Source organism: Xiphophorus couchianus, chromosome 5 (assembly GCF_001444195.1).
Source record: "Xiphophorus couchianus chromosome 5, X_couchianus-1.0, whole genome shotgun sequence".
NCBI classification, from domain to species: domain Eukaryota; kingdom Metazoa; phylum Chordata; class Actinopteri; order Cyprinodontiformes; family Poeciliidae; genus Xiphophorus; species Xiphophorus couchianus.
The window spans coordinates 34,755,788-34,763,190 of NC_040232.1; positions in this window are offsets into that span (position 1 = coordinate 34,755,788).

A 7,403-nucleotide genomic window follows, 5' to 3' on the forward strand; every position below is an offset into this window, starting at 1 on the left:
GGTTTTTATCTGTTTCTACCTGAATGTTCATTAAAAAAAGAAAACAAAAACTGCTTCTGGCGTGTCTGTGGTTTGAATTTTGGAGCGGTTTGAGATTCCTAGGTTAGGATCTGCAGCAGATGTCCGTGGAGAGAAACCAGCAATCCGGGTCAATACTGCAAGGTTGTCTGGAAGATTCTTGGGCGTACATGGAGGAGACTACGCAGAGTTCTTGAGTACAACACCAAGTCAACAAGAGACAGAAGTGAGTAGAGCTAATAGGACCGGACCCAACACCTCTCCTGCTCGTTCTGGATAAAAACCTGGTTGCATGAGTGTTTGTAGCCAAATTACAGGTTGCATGTGGGACGTTTCTATAGAACTACTAAGGTAACTGTTTCTACCAAAGTGTTGCTGTCACTAGGTAGTTGCATGACAGCTGGACCAACCCAAAGAGCTGCTTTTTCTGCCTCGACATGCCAACATTTGCTGCCTTTTCAGTTTATCAGTTAGATGAATAGCTACTGGAGAATTACGTATCAACAAGCAAACCAACTTGGCAACGCAATTAAAGGAGATATCATCAAAGCAAAGTCTCAAAGAACTATTCAGCACTGGAAAGCAACGCCCAGGCTAACTCTGGTTTCACTTCTGCTTTAGGAGTTGCTTTTGTTTGAGAGACGTGCTAATAGCATGTCTAAGAAGAGCTTAGGTTGGACCTTTTTTCTTTTTTCCATGGAAGACTAGCTGACTCGTCTTTATATGGAAAAATCACCGGTTCAGCAAGTTGACTGCAGATGTTTTATTGCCGTTAATTGTTCCAAATTATTTTTGAAACAATGAATAACAAAGAAAACTTGGCAGCAGTTCGTAGTATGTTCCTTTTTTAGATTTATTTTTGTTTTTTAATCTATTTTGAGCCCAGATGACGGAACAGAGTGAGGGTCCATCATAGTTCAAGTTGCCAGCGAGTCGATTCTTTACATCATAGCTAAAAAATAATTGAGAATAATATTCTCATTAATACCTTGACCTGTGGCTCACAACAAGCACTTGAACTCTTGAATAACATTTTGTACAACTATTTACCAGCTGAATTTATTGATTTACATACTAACATCTTAACATGTCATTTTTGGCATTATCTTTAACTTAGAAACTCAAATCTGGACTGTGGATTGTAACGGGACTAAACCGTTTTGAGCCTTGTGAATGGCCGACTAGAACTGCTTTTTGTGATCTTGGTCTTGGTTTAGAGTGTGAATCAATGTTTCAGAGAAACACCTTCAAAGTTCTCCACAGTGCCAAAGCTTTTGTTCCCACACGCTGATGGCAGAAGCAACAATCAAACCTCTTTAAAGTTTGATTTTTAGGTTGGTTTAAGTCAACGAGGCTTCGTATTGATGAAGATTTACTAGTTCCGCTGGCAAATTATCTCACCTATAACATGGGAAAAATGTCTTTTAGGTGAAACTATCTGCCAGTGGAACCAGTACGTTTTAAAGTCGTTATCAAGGAATTCACTTGAAACAAGTTCTTATGTCATGCTGAGAAGTCAAGCTAGTTTAGCCTTTTATTCAATTGTGGATATTTGTACTAGAAACAAATATCCTAGTACAAATAGAAACTAGGCCAAGTTTCTATTTGTAGGCCAAATACAAATAGGCCAAGAATACTTGGTAATATTTGGTGTTTTTGAAGTGTTGTTTTGTTGCGATCTTCATGTGTTCAAACTGTCGATGTAAGCACTTCCTAAAAATACGACCTCACATTTGATAATTGATAATGGTCCGCACCTTGAAGCATAAAAAAACACCCACTTTATATCCCAATGCCAGAACACGATCCTCCTCCAGTGGATATGTAGGGATAGGGTTTGAGCCCAATCTGTCCCATTTTTTTTTAGCTTTATTTAATTCATTCATTGCCCTGCGACAGACTGGCGACCTGTCCAGGGTGTACCCCGCCTCTCGCCCGGAACGTAGCTGGAGATGGGCACCAGCAACCCTCCCGACCCCATTAGGGACAAGGGTGAACAGAAAATGGTTGGATGGATGGATAATTCATTCATATAAAATGCAATTCTACATTTGGGCGCAATTGGTAAGATTTTCCACTTAGTTCAAAGTAGTACTGAGGTTTGTGAAAAGAAAGAGAGCAGTTGTGATCTGTGAACTCAAATGTAGCCACTCAATCAAAATCTAGAGCTATGGTAAGAGAGTTTGCTCCCATTCTGGCCTTATATTTGGAAATACATGTTCAACATAATGGAAAACGCTCACATGGATGTTCATGTGAGCGTTCTAACCCATAGTGAACCCAGGACAAACGGTGGGTGGGGGGTCTTGTGGGGGAGCCACAGAAAACAGCAAAGAAACCAAACTACCAGCACAAACCCACCGTCACCACATGACAACACTATTGTGGCCGAGGCGGCGTGTGTTTGTGTGTGTGCGGGCGTTCACTCGGGCGGGGCCGGTCATCTGGGTTTCCTCCAGAGAGCGAAACAAATGGTTTTAGGGAGATTCACTTCCCCATCGGGACAGACGGATAATATTGACAAAGTCTGTCACAATAAGAAGCAGGCCGAGCCAGAAATGTGCAAACTGCTGGGCAGAGAATGGAAATCTCCCGGCACACTAAATCTGATTTCGGCGAGTGTGAATTGTTTTTTTTTTTCTTTTTTTGTTTGTTTTTTAATCATCTAAACAAATTCAACTAGAAATGCATTATTCAGACTCACATCATGGACAAACTCCCAACCTGATCGCTATTTTACAAATACTTTATCTCTTCTGATACCTGGACTCCTCTAACAATAAATCTTCTTCATATGTTTGTTTTTTTTTCCTTTTTTAATCATTTTTGTTGAATTTCATGGGGCCGACTAAGTGCCGGTTAATCCTTTAGGATTTATCGGTTCTTTAAAGCTCCATAACACCCCACAAATGGGATTTGTGGATTTTCTTTCAAACCTCAGGGAACGCAGAACGCCAGAAGGATGAAACTAGCATAATATATTTTAGCTTTTCCACTGAAGCAGTTTATTAACTTACTGTTCTAAACTTTTTTTATTCAACAAAGTGCTTTGACCTTTACCGGGCTTATGCGGACAGCTTTGGACCAACCTTAAGGGAATGAATCAGATTTGATTAAAAGAGGGCTGAGTAATCATAAGCCAGTTTCTTTCTGGAAAGTAGCAAAAGTGGTCAAATTAGGGGAACTTTTCTTTAAGTGAATTGCAGTCAGTTGACCTCATGTTTTTGCGTTTATAATGTGGCTAAATCAAGACTTGACCAACTGCAGCAGCAGGCCTACACAGTGGACACTATCTGCTTCTCTTCTTACCCTCATCCATCCATCATTGATTCGTGGTTTTCTTATGGCGACGCAGCTGTTCAGTCCCAGTCCCTCCAGTTTCCATCGCATTTGTAATGCTGCATTGGACTGACCTTCACTCAATTTTAGTAGTTTGTGGAATTTCCTCGGATGTTTTCTCTGCGGGCTGCACAGTGGCGCAGTTGGTAGCACTGTTGCCTTGCAGCAAGAAGGTCCTGGGTTCGATTCCCGGCCGGGGTCTTTCTGCATGGAGTTTGCATGTTCTCCCTGTGCATGCGTGGGTTCTCTCCGGGTACTCCGGCTTCCTCCCACAGTCCAAAAACATGACTGTCAGGTCAATTGGTTTCTCTAAATTCTCCCTAGGTGTGAGTGTGTGTGTGCATGGTTGTTTGTCCTGTATGTCTCTGTGTTGCCCTGCGACAGACTGGCGACCTGTCCGGGGTGTACCCCGCCTCTCGCCCGGAACGTAGCTGGAGATGGGCACCAGCAACCCTCCCGACCCCATTAGGGACAAGGGTGGACAGAAAATGGATGGATGGATGGATGGATGTTTTCTCTGCTTGACGCCTTCCAATAATCGCCCCTTTCTTTAACACACTTCCACCACCATGCAGTGTGTGTTTCAACATTTCTGTTGAAGAAGCGAGAAGCCACTCATTTCATCAGTCGGGATTAAGTAACTTGCTGCCAGCTGATAAAAGCTCCCACGGTAATTATAATAAATTGTGCTAAAGTTATGGGCTAGCATTAGCAGATTTTCTTTCTATTTTACTCAACTTGTTGACAACATGGCTGGTAAAAATAGTAAGCATGTAAATATGGCCCCCTAATTTTTAAAACTTGGTCTAACAAAACGCTCCTCATGAGTCTGGCTGATATAAAACAGACGGCTCACCAACACTATACTGTGAGTTTAATCAGTTACTATGATACTAATCATTTAAAAACCCCTGGACTGGGACATCCCCAGTACAAACTGAAAAAAAAAAGAGTCTGTGCTTAACGGCCTATGCGACATACAAATATCTTTAACAATATGATTTTTGGGAAAAAGATCCCAGGGTGAAATTCAGCTGCAGGAGTCCTTGTGAGTGGAATTTGCCTTGTTTTCCTGTCCATGTGTTTTCCTCTCACACTCCAAAAATATACATGCTGTCAACTGGCTTCCTGTGAGTCTATTTTGATGCCTTTGACCCTGAACAAGACAAAGCAGGGTACATTTGTTGTAATTTTTTTTTTTTAGGGAGAAATGTCTATTCATTCATTTGCTTTATTATTCTTGCTGTGAACTAGCTAAGAGGTGGGGTAGACTCTGGACAGATCGCAAGTCCTTCATGCATTAACTCACACTTAGGCCAGACTAATGCCCGGTTTTTTGGGGGGGGGGTTTAGATCAGAATGGTCCTGAAGTCCATCAGAACAGACCGGATCACTCTTAGTACCCACCGCACACAACAGGAGCATCTCTTAACATTATCTTAAGAGCTAATCGGGGCATCCTTAAGTTTGGTGGATGGAAGAAATCACTAAAAACCATCATAAAAATCTTGCTGTGTGAACTAAGCATAAAAGACACAGTTACCCTAACAAGCATGTTTTATTCAAACGAAGGGAGAACCGTGGAGAATATTTTTGCTAACTGCTTGTCCTGACAGGTGAAACATCTGTGATAGGTGAGAAGTTGAATGCGTGTACAGATACCGCGAAACTCTGTTTACCTCCAGAACCTTATGTAATCGCTCCCCACTATCATAGGGTTAACTTCACAAAAAAATGTGAACGCAAACACATAGTGGTGAGCAAGAGAGTTGTGTTCCCCCGATGTCGGCCTGTGTGCACATAACCCTCCGTATGTTGATCGGCTAAAGCTGTGCCAAGCTGCTGTGACCTCTCCGAAAAGCGTGCACTCGTCTTCTCGGGCGAGTGTAAAATGTACGAGGACCCGCCGAGCTGTTGACTCAAAACACCATGGTGCGACCCCGCAGGGTCCCACCGACCCTGAGTGGCTGCCAGCTACCAGCTCATTAAGCTACCGGCGTGGGGGGACGTCGTGCCAAAAGACACTCTCTCCATTTGGTTCACAACACCGTGAACACAATCACACACACTTGTCAGAGGAACACCACAGGGATGGCAGGCAGCCACGTTCGCATGCCCACCATGTGCATGTGCATCCACTCTCATAAACCATCATAATGCATTGGGAGCAGAACGTTTGTGTGGCCTCTGTGACCTGGCTGAACTTTGGCTCACCCTCAGTGGTTCATTGGACCACAAAACCTCACACCTACTCTACAGACAACCGGACCCGATCGGAGGGGGGTCATGATTTATCTGAGGAGAGGCCAGAAATCTGTAACAAGCTGCAAAGACTCACAAGAAATTGTATTACAAAAAAAAATACAGCAAATAACAAAATCACAAGGAGATAGCAGTTTTGTTACAATATTTTTTTGAACAAGACAAGATGTTCTTCAAACTGTCCTGTGAGTACAGGAGTCTTATCAGCTGAAGTTGTCAGATTTCTATTTCTTTTTCTCAGCCCACAAAGGACCATCTCAAGGCGGGAAGGGGCCACACAATCACAGAGTCACAAAACATTGGCCTTATTTTCATTCCTTAAATAACATTGTACTCTGCCAGATAAATGTCTGGGGATGAGACGAGAACACGTTTCCCTTGTAGGCAGCCTAAGTTAATATGTGTTTGCTTCTTTTGCATGTTTTGACGTCAACCAGGCTCATGACAGGACCTGTGGCACAGAGCATAGTTTCCTATCATAAATTTTGTTGATCGCTGTAAAAGCTTTTTGTTTAACCATGTTTCTCCCTGAGAGTTTTATGAATTGTACTTATTTGTTTATTTTAGATTTTGGAGCTGTAGAGAGAGACCTTCATTCATTGGACGTTGATCAAGAAGAATGGCAGAGGGGCGGGAGAAGACATGCAGTAAATGGCGCAGGGGCGTAAATTGAGCCTTGGCTCAAGGACAATAACCTCTGCACATGATGCAGTGCCTGCTGAACCACTAAGTCAATTGGCACCCAATTATTTGTTCATTTATTACTTTATGTATTTTGTCTTCTTGTTCAATGCTTTTTGATCATGTGAAACATGGATTATATTTACATTTCTAGGTTCCACTAATCTGTGATCTTCAGTCTTTAATCCTTCATGTTTTAGTCAGTCATTGCTGGATTCATCTGCTGCACACCATCCAGGTGTTGTTGCACCTAAAATCCCTCAAGGAATAAAGGACAAGTTCCACATTTTTTATTTTGATATAAACTTTTTTCCACTTTAATAACTCCTGCCTGCCTTCATCCATGTATACTTTATCTTCCACCAGAACTTTCTACTCCCCAGTGAGGACATCTCTGGGTCAAGGACACATCCTGACCAGATGCCCAAGTCGCTGGGTCCTCTCAATGTAGAGCAGCAGCTCTTCTCTAAACCACTGCCAGATGACCCGGTTCTCACCCTCCCTGTAACAGACAGTCTAGACAACCTGAGATAGAAACTCATTTCAGCCGCTTCTGACCTTGAGATTGTTCATTCTACTCAAAGTTTATGACCATAAATGAAGGCAGGAACGTGATCTTCGCTTTTTGGCTCCATTCTCTCTTCACCGTGACAGACCAATGCTGCATCATTGCAGATGGTGTATCAATCTACTTATCAATCTTCTGTTGTCTTTCCCCTTATTTGCAAACTTGGGGCATTACTTGTCATCAAACTGGAGAAGGTGGTTTACCCATTTCCAGCTCAACACCTTAGTCCCAGATTTGGAGGTGTTTATTTAGTTCCTGACCTCTTCAAATTTGGCTGCGGATTACTGTAGATCACAAGCTGATGAAGCCGACAAAACAATGTCATCTGTAAAAGGCAGAGACACAATCCTGAGCCCTCCAGAATGAATCCCTCTACACCTCGACTGCGCTTAGAAATTCTGTCCCTACAGATTATTAACAGCTTCCATGTCAAAGGGCCACCATAACATGCATGCCTGACTTACAGCCTGCAAAGCAAAGCAAACTCTGAAACTAGTCATACAGGAACCTAAACGTGCGTATCAAGGGGCTTGGT